Genomic DNA, 14308 nt, shown 5'->3' with positions numbered 1-14308 from the left:
CCAGTCACGTATTATAGTATCTTTTGTTACTTATGGGAGGATTTTTGTAGTAGTTGTCTTTGGTAAATAGCAGTCCAAGTTTCGCCTATATTGCTTCATTTAGTTCTTTATCTAATCCACTGACTTACACATTTTGGTCTAAGTATACAAAATATTCAGGTTTACTCGTTTTATTACTCGTAGCTTAAGTCACATTCATATGTTGTTGTTGAATTTGGTTTTCTCACCAGACATTTGACTGTTGCGTGACTTTTTCTGCAGTCTAGATGTTCAAGTCGCGTAATAAAATTAACTGAACAAACTTGTTAATTTTTTCCCTCTCCCTTGAATACAGACAATCGTTGTCTTTCCATGTCATAACGTTTTTTCTCCAGTTTTTCTACACTCTTATTAATTTCTCCAGAACATAGTTAACAAAAGCCGACACTTGTCCTTATACAAAATATTCCATTGATCTCTCCCATGATTTCACTACAGTTTTTGGAACTGTGAGTGTCTCTTGATTAACTTCAATGCTGCATGTGAAGTTGACTTAACACATTTATTTCTACTGAGTTTTTCAAAGATAAATGTTATCGCGAGGTTTTTATTTCACATAGCTCTGTCTTTTCGTATTGATTATAAAGTCCAAATCTGTTATGGAAAAGATCTTCCTTTTTCGGACCCATATTAACTTTCTCCCTTTCGTGAATCTACTAAGTGAATCATAATGTCTGTTGATCTTTAGACAAGACGCTATATCTGACGACTACAAGAAGTATACTTCTGTAGTTGCTCGTGTTCGTCTTACCATCCTTTTTGTGTAGAGGATGTATCAATGCATGTTTTGAATTCTTTGGGTTCGGTTGTATACTGCAAATTTTTCAGACATACGCTCAGTTTCTCGCTTGGTGTCCACATACATTTTAGCTGCTCCGTCGACATTGGACGTTTCCATAACAACCATCGCTGTATTCCAAAATAATGTAACCCAGAAGTAATTGAGTTACAATGACTGTCGACAATAATGGTGCTCTGTATTACTGAGGACCACCGCTAATCAAAGACTTGAATATCGTTTGTCAGCGTGTCTTTGTTCAACGCAATAATTAATAATCGCTTAAGAATTTTATACCGACTGAATCGAGACAGCATTTTGCAGCGAGTTTAACAATAATAGTCTTTTTCCCCAACAAAACTTCAATTTACTTATAAAAACTTAAATATTAAAAAAAAGAATTTAAATTTAACCGACTCAACGGCTCGCTTTACGCTCAAAAGAACGCAGCTATTTGCAAGTGCATGTGAATATTCACACTGCAACATCACGTGATGATTCACTGTAAAAGAGCACGTTGAACTTATTTCTATTTAAAATTCTTGGAAGGGTCAATACTTCAAGAGCTTTTTCTTCCGAAGAACTCCAATTCTTTTGTCCAAGAAGTGTGCCCTCAGGCGAACAGCAGTCCTTATCACTGGTGCAGAGAGCTGTTTTGTTTCATACGTTGGATATACTGCACGATCAGTTCTCATAAAATAAATCTACATCAAATGTATCCAAGCAACGAAATTGGGCAGCTTGTGCAGACCATGTGCTAACACGAGTTAAGTTTCTCTAAATAAAACTAGTAAATATACTATGTGAGATGTTATACGTGCAGAGCACTACCCGACCATTGTACAACTTCCCACTCCAACGTCTTTAGATCCACTTGGATTCCAGGCTCAGTGTTGATACAGCTGAACCAGTATTTGGAAACAATGAACTTCAGACTGTTTTTTGGTCATCGCACTAGAAGTTTTCCGTGGTACCCTAAATTTAGGCGAATAATGAAACGATTCCTTCTGCAATTTAGTTACCCATCACCCCTCTTTTCACCCCTACTCTGATGCTGTTCTGTTTTGAATGGCCTCGATGTCACTGTATTACTAAACGCCATCCCTCGTTCCGGAAAATATCTAGGAGAAAAGCAACTAATCGCCCCTGGACATCAGTTTTCAGTCACTGTGTTGACCATTGCAGTTAGTGCATATCTAAAAGACCCTAGAGGTGCGCAATGTGTATACACATCTATTGAACTGATTATAGTACTAATTTATCTGGACATTGTGAGTGGTGTTTTATTTATGTTCTGGATGACACTTCAGCCTTTGATTCGGCTCTTCAGGTCTTGGCAATAGAATTGGATGATGGCATTTTTGCCATGACGTAGCACTCCAAGATGACGTTGGCAGGAAATTTAAAAATCCAAGATGGCGAAGGTGGGAAATTCACAAAAAAAGGGGTATCACAGTCGGAGAATATAGGAATTCTTTTATCATTCATTAAAGTGAAACCACAGCACTGTATTTTAACGGTTGCCATTAAAATGAAACCGCCAATCACTATGTAACTGCCACGTTCGGAAGTATCCAATTAATTGTCAAAAATATTCATTATATAACATTATTTCCAAACTCACTTTGTGTAAATTTCCACCATGTTCTACTTTATCCGAACTAATTGATTTGTATTACAAATTACATAAGAGCAAGCTCTCTCTCTCTCTCTCTCTCTCTCTCTCTCTCTCTCTGTCTCTCTCCCCCTCCCTCCCTATTTTCATACCATTGATTTCAATCTCACATAATATGATCACAGAGAATCAAAAAGTCGCATACAATATTTCCATATCCGCCTCTTTAGTAAATTCCATCTCTTTCTGTGTTATACACTCACGAAAAAACGTTTACGTCAAATACTTCAGTACTGTGTCAGTAAATTCGATCTCTCTCGGTTTAATATATCACTGATGGATAATGAGTTTGCAATACCTTTCTGAAAAGATTCCTACCTAAGCCCGTTTGTAACTGATTCATAACCCGACTACTTCTCCTGTATATCACTCTAAGTAGATCTGCAACCTCTGTCAGTTTTAATGTCTTAGAGAGGCAGCCCATACAAGTGTGGAGCACGCAAAAAATTATATGCTGATCACAGTAATAAAATATATTACAAAGGTAACGGAAAAGCATAGAAAACAAACAAAGACATTCTAGTTACAAATATATTACATAAACGTTATATTAATTCCTTTGTTCATCACACAACGAAAGGTAGTTATTCACCTTTAATACTTATTAAAATATCATATATTAAAAACATTAGGTGGTTCCAATTCAAAAAAGTCTGTGAATCATCTGCAACAGCTAACAAGGTTTTAACAGCTGTATCAGACTTAATAAAATCAAACTGACACTTAACTGAGTTTTGTCTGCAAACATTATACGATATAAATGGTATTACTTTTATGTAACTATCACTCAGTTTGTTGTACCGATTTCGAAACAATCCATTGAAAAAATACTTTCATATTTAACACACAATTCCAATGTAACAAAGTCTTCATAACCACTGTTGTTCTATGTCTTGACCTACTGTCATTTAGAAACTGACTTCCTAAATGGTGTTTAGATTATAGTCAAAACTAACAACGTCGTTTGTGCCACAACAGTCATCATTTAGAGGGTGAAAATTAATTTTCCTTACAGTTTTACCTCGTGCTACTTTATAAAGAGGAACTGACATTTTAAATACACAGTTAATACCACGCCCATATGCAAAAAGTGCTTTGTTTCAAACGGATATTTTTGTAAGCAACTGTTTCCATGCCATTCTCTCTGCCAGAAGTTGGGTGTATTTGGAAACACAACCGCCAACTTGTTACGAACCTCCGTCGGTAGTTGAATAAACTCAGTTGTCAGTTCTACCATCACAAATCAGAAAGTGGCGCATCTCCCCATGGAATACTAAGAGTGATTATTAATATAACTGTGGTGCTTGCAGTACACGCTAATCTAAATCCTGAATTAATCATTTAAGTGTTTACGGTTGGGAGGCGTTAATTATAACAGTGATGTAAATCTTGAATCATCGACTTTGATCTTCTAATAACATATATCTATTGGTCCATGAGTAACACATGAAAATTATATTTTTTAAGCACTGACTTAATAACACAAGTCAAAGAACGAATTATTTTAAAAAACAGACTTCTTTGCCTCGTGATGACTGGGTGTTCTGTGATGTCCTTAGGTTCGTTAGGTTTAAGTAGTTCGAAGTTATAGGGGACTGATGACCATAGATGTTAAGTCCCATAGTGCTCAGAGCCATTAAAAAAAAAAAAAAACAGACTAGTGCCGCCAGCTACGTCTTGTGGGTAGTATTGGTTGAATAAATGTTTAATTACTGTTTGAGACAGCAGTTTAATTCGACTGTTCTATCTTCAAAACATTCAAGTAAAAACAAGAATGAGTACTGAGTGCACAACGTTTCTATGACCATGATAAGAAGGAAGTCACCATATCAACATGATCTGACAGAAATTATTAGTCATGTTAAAGGCGATGGTGGTGGTTAGTTATAATATTTCGCTGCATTTAACATGACAGAAAAAGAAAGAAGTAGACAGTCAGTTGTGTGAAGCGCATATTACGGAAAGAGATAAGCGATAGCTAAAACAGTCGAAATTCCTGTCATTTATCGACTGCGTTACTCTGTGGGCTTATGACTGCTGTAAATCTTGTGCGTGATGTACTTCGTGTTCCGGTGAAAGCGCTCGTACTGACTGGAATGGAGCAGGCTCTTGCAGCTGGGTGTACCCGCGTTCTCAGACGCGACAGCGAGAGCTATATCTAAATCTCGAGAACTGATAAATTAAACTCTGATGACTTAGCATACGGCCCAAGTCCAAATCGGATTATCAAAGTCACTGCAGTCCTCAGAGTAGCGTCCAGCGCGAAGTCTCCTTGAAACTCCCAGAATCTCTCTCCAGAAAAGCCAATCAGCTCCCTTCTACCCTCGGTGTGTCCGCTTGGCACAATTCACTCGGCCAATCTCCGAAAAGTTTTAACTGCCTCTCCAATGAGAGGAGTTGCATCGATCAAGCTGTCTCTCGCCAAAAATTTAGATACCAGAAAGCCAATCAGAAACATGATATCGTAACCAGAAAGGGCCCAAAACAACGTTCTCTGCGTATTATGCGATTTCTTGTGAATTTGGGTATATTTCGGACTGTTCTTCCTACGGAAAACTGAAGTGCAAATTTTGTCAGGTGGAGCTGTGGTAATATATCAGAATCTGGAAGGCTATCCAGTAACAGCACGAAACGGTAGTTTCAGCAACTGGTCGCCCGGACTCTGAGGCGCTTTAGTAATTCATAGGCTTTGCCTCTCCATATTCCAAAGGTTTCCATTCCTTATTCTCTGAACTGGACGTTCAGTCCACCTGCCCAGTGGAAAGCTTTCGTCCTTCTCGAGTGGCTGAATAGGCTGGCATGGCCCACGCGTGTTTACTCCTTCCGTTGGGGTGAACTCTTTCTGAGCTGCCTGAAGCGTTCATGGCCCGTGGGAAAGGCTTGTTCTTCTTCGAAGTATGAAGTTTCCCGTGAACCGAAAGCAACAAGGTAGAGAAGGGTTTTAAATCTCAAGGAAAATCAGGTTTCCTCCGCACCAGAATAGAGTTGGAATAAAAGTGCATTGCTGCACCTGACCACTCATGTAGTTATGCGTAAAAACATTTTCATCAAGGAAAGTAAATATCGAATGAAAGAATGAAGGTGACAGGCAAGAGGTATACCGACGACTGAAGAAATAGGGAAAAAATGCGGGAAGCAATCCTAGCACTGGGACAAGTCTCACATCGTACTCTCTCTTGAAGCTGTCACCAGAAGAAGTTTCTTCAAGGATTTTGATGAAACCTTTGCCAAATAACTTTCCCCAACCCAGAAATCAACAGACGAGAATAAAGCCCGAAAAGATAAGGAGAATATAGATGGAAAATTTTTGTGTCCCTGCAAATTTCGCCCTGTGGGTGGGGGCAGGGGGTGGGGGATGTGGGGGGTGGGGGTAGAATAGGTCACAGGTATTCCTGCCTGTAGCATGGGGCGACTAAAGGGACTTTCACACGTTTATGTGATGGTCCCCTGTAGGGTTCGAACTCCATTCTTCAAAATTTCCCCGAATAGCGAGCCAATTGAGGAAGGGCGCCTTACAAGGTACATTGTGTCCATCGTGCATTGAGATCTTTAACCCACTTTCTCGTCGTCGCATTGCAGTCATGCCCATTCTCCATCTCTTGGGCGAGGACACCTTCCTGAGTGCGTTTCCACCATGCATAATGCAGTGTCGATATCTGCGTCGACGATGACCATGGATTTCTTTGCACCTGATATCCAGCAGGGTAGCCAGTCCGTTCTGGCGGGGCCACCATGGAACCTGTTGGTTGTAGCACCCTGACCACACAGGGATCGCTGTGCTGATGCCTGCGCCGATAACTCCCCAAGTATGCCAAGGAGTAGATGCCCATTCCCCTGGGGCATGGGGACTCCAGGCAATGGCCATCCTGACAGGTGGCCTTTGCTGCGGCTTGGTGGCGCCCGTGGGGAGGTCCCCTGGTCGGAGTGGGTGGCATCAGGGTGGATGACACGTGATGAAGCGTAGTCCATCATCTCTTGCTGGTGGTGAAACACCAGCGGTCTCTAAGTGTTTACGAGCTCAATTCAACGCATAGAAGTATGACCTCAGATCGTTCCCCTCCCAGGCCACACCATGGGAAGAATGTCAGGCTAAGGATGGCAGCAGATCTTTTCGCTCCAGTATGTTCGAGGGCTGATGGGGAATCTTTCATGACGATGAAGCCTCAGTGCTTTGTTGAGCATTTAGAGGCCAAGTTCGTTGAGGTGGAGGGCTTGTCCAAAATGAGATCTGGGTCAGTCGTAATCAAAACAGCATCCTCTGCCCAGTCATGGGCGTTACTCGCTTGTGACAAGCGGGGGGACGTTTCTGTAACCATCACGCCCCATAAGAGCTTAAATATGGTCCAGGGTATCATATTTCACAGAGACCTTCTTTCGAAGTCCGACGATGAGCTGCTCGCCAGTTTAGAGTGGTGTGGTGTACATTTCGTCTGGCGTGTCCACCGGGGTCCAAAGATAATCAGGTTGCCACCATTGCCTTCATCTTGGCCTTTGAGGGTGATACATTGCCCGAGAAGGTCAAGGTGATGGTCTACCGGTGTGATGTGAAGCCCTATATCACTCATTGATGCGATGCTTTAAGTGCTGGAAGTTCAGCCATATGTCTTCCTGCTGTACTTCCAGCGTCACAAGCCGAGATTGCGGACGCCAATCATATCCCAATACTCCATGTGCCCCGCCTCCCTTCTGTGTCAACTGTGGAGAGCACCATTCGCCTTGCTCAAATGACTGCAGGATTCCCCAGAAAGAAAGGAAAATCATGGAGTACAAGACCCTGGACCGACTGACCTACACTGAGGCTAAGATAAAATTTGAACGCCGGCATCCTGTGCTTATGACGTCTTCTTACGCCAACGCTATAACAGTTCTGGCACAATCAGCTCCGCCAACCCAGGTCACCTCTCAAAGCTGGAAGACTACACCTGCCCCCTTGATGGTGGGGGGCATTTCCCTCCCTGTTGCTCCTGCACAACCTACTTCAGGAGAAACACCCTCCCCCCCCCCCAACCATCGGTACTTTTGTCCCCACTTCTAAACTGGAGATGCGCAAGTCTTCTTCGGCTTCTCTCACTAGGAAGGGGTCCCTTGGGTCACTCCCTTCCCAGGTTTCTTCTAGTGGGAACGACGACACCTACCAGTGGCTGAAGAGCCCAAATGGAGCTGGTAATAGGGATTCATGCTCATACTCAGTCCTGGAGACTGAGCCAGTGAAGTCCTCCTAGCCAGGGAAACCCAAGGAGCAGCGAGAGAAATCCAAAAAGAAAACCCCTAAGACCAAGGAAATGGTGGTGGCACCCACACCACCACTACCTACAAGCTTTGTGTCTGAGGATGGGGTGGAGATTTTGGCGTCCCCTGAGGACCTAGATCTCGCCAGACCCTCAGACACAATGAATATAGAGTGCTCAGGCAAAAAATCGGTGGCAGCAGGTGACTCTGAGGCATAACCTACCTCATTGAATGTTCCATGCCTTCCCAGTCTCACAATGTCATCCTCCAGTTGAATTGTGGCGGTTTTTTCCACCGCCTGGCTGAGCTACGGCAACTGTTAAGCTTTACACCTGCTATGTGCATTGCCCTCCAGGAAAACTGGTTCTCAGCAGTGCGGGCCCCTGCTCTCTACGGCTATAAGGAGTATCACAGGAACCGTAGCGACTATAATCGAGTGTCAGGTGGAGTTTGCGTTTATGTCCTAAACTCGGTCTATAGTGAACGTGTGCCCCTTCAAACCCTTCTTGAAGCTGTGGCTGTCAGAGTAAGGAAAATGCAGGAAATAACTGTCTGCGACATATATCTTCTTCCAGATGGTGCAGTACCCCTGAATGTATTAGCTGCACTGGTTGATGAACTCCCTAAACCTTTCCTACTTCTGGGAGATTTTAATGCCCATAACCCCTTGTGGGGTGTTACCATGCTTACTGGCTGAGGCAGAGATGTCGAAACTTTACTGTCGCAATTCGACCTCTGTCTCTTCAATACTGGGGCCGCCACACATTTCAGTGGGGCTCATGGTAATTACTCGGCCATTGATTTATCAATTTGCAGCCCAGGACTTCTTCCACCTATCCAGTGGAGAGCACATGACGACCTGTGTGGTAGTGACCATTTCCCCATCTTCCTGTCACTGCCCCAGCGTCAGGCACACGGACGCCTGCCCAGATGGGCTTTGAACAAGGCAGACTTGGGAATTTTCACCTCTGCTGTCACCGCTGAATGTCCCCCACACAGTAACATCGATGTGATGGTTGAGCAGGTGACTAGCACAATTGTTCCTGTGGCAGAAAACGCGATCCCTCGCTCTTTAGGGTGCCTGAGGCGTAAGGCAGTCGCTTGTTGGTCGCCTGAAGTCGCTGAAGCAATTAAGGAGCGTCGGCGAGCTCTACAGCGATCTAAGTGGCACCCTTCCCTGGAGCACCTCATAGCCTTTAAACGGCTCCGCGCCCGTGTTCGCTACCTTATCAAACAACGGAAGAAGGAGTGTTGGGGGAGATACGTCTCCACCATTGGGTACCACACGTCACCTCCCCGAGTCTGGCCAAAGATCAAACGTCTTTTCGGGAACCAGACCCCAACAGCTGTCCCCGGTGTTACCATAAATGGCGAGTTATGTACCGATGCAATCGCGATTGCCGAGCACTTTGCTCGATCCTCTGCGTCGGAGTATTACCCCCCCCCTCCCCAAGCCTTTCACACACTCAAACAGCGGCTGGATGGGAACGTCCTCTGATTCACTACACGCTGCAGTGAATCCTGTAACTCCCCATTTCCAGAGTGGGAGCTCGTCAGTGTTTTTGCACATTACCCCGATACAGCTCCTGGGCCTGATCGCACGCACAACCAGATTAACCTCCCTCATCTGACTACAAGTGACATCTTCTCGTCATCTTCAAGCAGATCTGGTGCAATGGCGTCTTTCCATCGCAATGGCGGGAGAACACCATCATTCCGGTGCTCAAACCCGGTAAAAACCCGCTTGACGTGGATAGCTATTGGCCCATCAGCCTCACCAACGTTCTTTGTAAGCTGCTGGAACGTATGGTATGTCGGCGGTTGGGTTGGGTCCTGGAGTCACGTGGCTTGCTGGCTCCATGTCAGGGCGACTTCCGCCAGGGTCACTCTACCACTGATAATCTTGTGTCCATCGAGTCTGCCATCCGAACAGCCTTTTCCAGACAGCAACATCTGATTGCAGCCTTTTTTGACTTACGTAAAGCATACGACACGACTTGGCGACGTCATATCCTTGCCACAATGTATGAGTGGGGTCTTCGGGGACCACTCCCGATTTTAATCCAAAACTTCCTGTCGCTCCGTACATTCCGTGTCCAAGTTGGCGACTCCCATAGTTCCATCCATATCCAGGAGAATGGAGTACCGCAGGGCTCTGTATTGAGTGTCTCTCTATTTTTAGTGGCCATTAACGGTCCAGCAGTAGCTGTCAGGCCCTCTGTCCCACCTTCTCTGTGTGCAGACGACTTCTGCATTTCGTACTGCCGCTCCAGTACTGTTGTTGCTGAGCGGTGCCTCCAGGGAGGCATCCACAAGGCGCAGTCATGGGCTCTAGACCACGGCTTCGAGTTTTCAGCCGCAAAGTCGTGTCTCATGCACTTCTGTCGGAGTCGTGCCGTTCATCCGGAACCCGAACTTTACCTTAATGACGAACCACTCATTGTATTGGAGACATATTAATTCATAGGACTGATTTTCGACGCTCGATTGACTTGGCTCCCTCATTTTCGTTAGCTTAAGCAGAAGTGCTGGCAGCACCTCAGTGCCCTCTGTTGCATGAGCAATACCAATTGGGGTGCAGATCGCTGTACGCTACTGCTGCTCTACACAGCCCTTGTCCAATCCAGAATTGACTATGGGAGTGTGGTTTATGGTTCGGCAGCGCCTTCAGCATTGCATTTAAGCGACCCTGTGCACCAGTATGGGGTTCGATTAGCGACAGCAGCTTTCAGGACGAGTCCGGTGACCAGCGTACTGGTGGAGGATGGTGTCCCACCACTGCAGATCAGACGTGCGCAACTGCTCGCCAGTTGCGCAGCATACATTCATAGTTCCCCTGAGCATCCGAATTACCGTCTCCTTTCCCGCCCACGGCAGTCCATCTCCCGCATCGGCGGCCCAGATGAGGGCTAACGATTGCGGTTCGCGTGCGGTGCCTTCTCTCGAACTGGAGTCCTTCCCTTTACCACCTCTACTTGCGGTCCGTTCACGTACGCCTCCATGGTGTACGCCTAAGCCGCAACTTCGTCTGGACCTTCTGCGTACCCTAAGGACTCCATTAACCCCACCGCTCTCCGCTGTCACTTCCTCTAACGCGGTTTACACCGACGGCTCAGTAGCTGATCGTCACGTAGACTTCGCATACGTTCTTGGAGGACATATTGAGCAGCACTCCTTGCCAGTTGGCTGCAGTGTTTTCACTGCAGAGCTGGCGGCCATATCTCGTGCTCATGAATACATCCGCTCATGCCCTGGCGAGTCATTTCTCCTGTGTACTGACTCATTGAGCTGCCTACAAGCTGTCGACCAGTGCTACCCTCGCCACCCTCTGGTAGCGTCCATTCAGGAGTCCATCTATGCCTTGAAACAGTCCCGCCCTTCCGTGGCGTTTGTGTGGACCCAAGGACACGTCGGAAACCCCGGCAACGAACTTGCCGACAGGCTGGCAAACAGGCGACGCGGAAACCGCTTCTGGTGATAGGCATCTCCGAAGCTGACCTACGTTCTGTCTTACACCGTAGGGTTTTCGGCTTTGGGAGACGGAATGGCATAACAGCACGCACAACCAACTGTGTGTCATTAAGGAGACTATGAATGTGTGGAAGCCTTCCATGCAGGTCTCTCGCAGGGAATCAGTTGTCCTCTGCCGGCTCCACATTGGCCATACGTGGCTAACGCATGGTTATCTACTCCGTCCTGAGGACCCACCTCAGTGTCGCTGTGACTCGCAAATGACAGTCGTCAACCCCTTGCTGGACGGCCCACTTCTAGCCGCTCTGCGGCAGACTTTTAACTTTCCCAGAACCCTGCCTTCGGTGTTGGGCGACAATGTCTCCACAGCAGCTGTAGTTTTAGGTTTTATCCGTTACGTTTTAGAGCATATCCTTTGTCCCTCTGTGTCCTCCACCATAGTGCTTTTAGGGTAGAGATTTTAATGTGCTGCAGAGTGGCTGGCTTTCCATTTTTATTCTCGTGGTTGGCCAGCCACTGTAATCTGCTTTCATGTTTTACCCTCTTCTGTTTCTAGCGTCTATCTGTTGTTTTCTTGTTTTCTTTTGTTCCTGTTAGTGTTCGTTGCCTTCCCTTTGTTCTTGTGGCTTTTCCTTTCTTTCCGTTTTGTGTTATATGTTCGTCCATTTTACTCTCACCCTTGTGGCATTGTTTTATTAGGAACAAGGGGCTGGTAACCTCATAGTTTGGTTCCTTCTCCCGCCTTTAAACCAACCAACCAACCCACCTGCAAAACTAACTTATTGATCCAACTACAACTTCCACATTACATCTTTCACTGAAGACGTTATAGAGAAAAGTAAAACATTAAAATACTGTTTCAGTGAATTTGCCAACAATCATTCCACCTAACCATTACCTACGTTATGGTTATAAAATTAAGTTACAAAAACAAGATTCACCTAAACAATAAACTAGGATTACTGACACCAAACAATAAATTGCACATGGAAATGTGTGTGCAAAATGTGTGAACTATTTAGAGGGCGTCTGTTTTAAAATGTTGTAACTGTAAAGTTACTATCACTTGCTTGACAACATGTAGATAATCGAAGTGACAAACATATAAATAATAGAACTGGCAAGAATATGTATTAGAAATGACATAAATGTACAGAATAACAAACATTTGACTTGATAGTTATATCTATAAAAAAAATGGCTCTGAGCACTATGGGACTTAACTTCTGAGGTCATCAGTCCCCTAGAACTTAGAACTACTTAAACCTAACTAACCTAAGGACATCACACACGTCCATGCCCGAGGCAGGATTCGAACCTGCGACCGTAGTGGTCGCGCGGTTCCTGACTGTAGCGCCTAGAACCTCTCGGCCACTCCGACCAGCGTTATATCTATAAATTGTGTCGTCTACAGCTCTCTAAGGGTGAGCATAAACACGTTGTGTTTACATAATCGTAAAAGTCCATGACATCTTTGCGATATCAAATGTTCCGAATCATTACTACAAAATAAACCACACAAGAACAGTTTCTACGTGTTCGTGGAGTTCACTGTAGAGAAGTGCCATCACATGTCAGAACAAAATGTACAGTAGACATCACCTTCGATTATTTGGAATGTGTAGCACAAAACGAGCAAACTCAGATTATGTACTGGCCATTAACTACGTATAAAACATGAGAGGTGCATTGTACAATGCGAAGAAAATCAAAATACATACAGAACATTACAATGATACGAGTGACATGTATGTGCATATGAGAGTGAAATATGTTACAAACATAACAAAAAATATATTTGAGATATGAATACAATATTAACATCGAATATGGGAAACAACTCAAAAGATACAAAAACATAAGCGTCCCTGAAAAATCTAGGAGACTGTGCAATAGTATGTATTTTGAAACAGAATTTTAGACGTGTATAATAAAAATGTGGACCTGTAAGAAGTTATATTTGTTTTGCGAGGAAGGCAGGTTTGATTTGAAACAACACATGCACATTGCACAGCTGATGACGGTGCGTGGAACGTTCAGATTTATGATCGTGGCGTACACTGACGCGGAGAAATCTCCTTCAAATACCACAAATTGTGAGGCAGATGTTATTTACAACGCGGACACACTTACATGGAAATCAAAACTTCCTTACTAAACACGTGTTCAAACCGCCGCCTCTTTTCTGTACTGCGCTCTTCCCTCAATTGTTTATCTACCCTTTGAGCAGTTTTTCAGAGTGCGATCACTCAACCTTTCATATGCTTCGCTGAAATGCAGTGCGACCATTATTCGTGCTGCTGTCATCTATGTGGGCGTATGGCTGCGCACACTCCCGCCAAAATACGGTACTCCGCATACTTGACTCTAACTGAAAATGCGCGCATCAAAGCGCCATCAAGAATCCTCTCTCCCTCCATACTAATCAAAAATTACATGCTCAACATAAACTTGATGGAATCAACCCACAATTGTTTCTTAAAAGACGACGTCCTAAGATACCTAAAATTCATAATTACCCTCAAAAGAGATATATCACCACAATCCACCATTAACATTGTAATCAAAACAAAGACTTGATCAGCACAGACAAAGAGAATACTTCTAAAAATCCAAACATAAAAACTAGAATCTCAACATAGTTCACCACATCGAAAGGTTTTCACATCAGTTTGTGAGTTCATGTATGACACTGACGGGTATCGTGAGTTCGTGGCTCTTCGGGCCTGTGATTTGGGGCCCTGATTTCCATTGTTTGCGAACACCACTTATCCTGGTTGCAACTACGTGGCAGCTCGTCTCTGCAATCGAAATTGTTGCTGTGGTCATTACTGTTACTCCAACTATTCTGGTTCTGCTGGTTAACGTACGAAGTCAGAATCTGTCGTCTTGTCTCTCATTATAGTTTCGTTGTGGTCTCGTTGGAGGTTGATCGTTGCTGTAATGACATGCGCTGTTCCCACTCTCGTTAATATTCTCCAATCCTAGAAGTGGTGATGTGAGGTCGTCCTGAGTCTCGCCACGGTGACCTGCCGAACATACACTATGTGATCAAAAGTACTCAGACACCTGGCTGAAAATGACTTACAAGTTCGTGGCGCCCTCCATCGGTAATG

This window comes from Schistocerca piceifrons, chromosome X, assembly GCF_021461385.2.
Source record: "Schistocerca piceifrons isolate TAMUIC-IGC-003096 chromosome X, iqSchPice1.1, whole genome shotgun sequence".
Lineage (NCBI taxonomy): Eukaryota > Metazoa > Arthropoda > Insecta > Orthoptera > Acrididae > Schistocerca > Schistocerca piceifrons.
Note: the sequence above shows the minus strand (reverse complement) of the source record.